The sequence below is a fragment of the Nycticebus coucang genome, chromosome 2 (genome assembly GCF_027406575.1).
Source record: "Nycticebus coucang isolate mNycCou1 chromosome 2, mNycCou1.pri, whole genome shotgun sequence".
Taxonomy (NCBI): Eukaryota; Metazoa; Chordata; class Mammalia; order Primates; family Lorisidae; genus Nycticebus; species Nycticebus coucang.
The window spans coordinates 127,097,884-127,098,482 of NC_069781.1; positions in this window are offsets into that span (position 1 = coordinate 127,097,884).

The window sequence follows — 599 nt, forward strand, 5'->3', positions numbered from 1 at the left end:
CAGGAGTCCCAGGAAGGCCAGAGATGTAACTGCCTGTCCCCAGCATGAAGATGGTGCATACAAGGCTGTTCCTGGGGGAACAGGAACCTGGTGAGGCCAATATTCAAATATTTCCTTGCAAGGTGGAATAACGCAGAAGACGCAGCCCACATCTGACCACCAGATAGGGAAGTGTAACACAAGGAGGCAGAGCACCTGAGCCCTGAAAGCGATTATCTCTAGAGGAGCAGTTGGTGTGTGCAGCTTTTCAAGAGACCTAAATAATGCCTGGTTTGGTGGAAAGAGGAAAAAAGGGGGGGGGGAGCGGGGAAAGAAAACAGAGAGCAAGAAAACATTTTGGCCCTTGGTAGTGGATTCCCTGCAAGTGGGAGGGGAGAGTGATGGTGCTGAAATGGACATTCTCTAACTCCAGAAGACCAGATGGAGGCTTTTCCTCATTCTTTCCACACCAGTGTCCCACTGGCCTGCTCCTCCTCTTGAAGCAAGTCCTGAAGAGGCCTGAAAATTCATCTGAAGTCCACACGGGCATTGCTCTAATAAGAAAAGTTCTGACCTCCCTGCTTATCCATGCAAAACTTTCTGATGAGAAACTCTTCTAA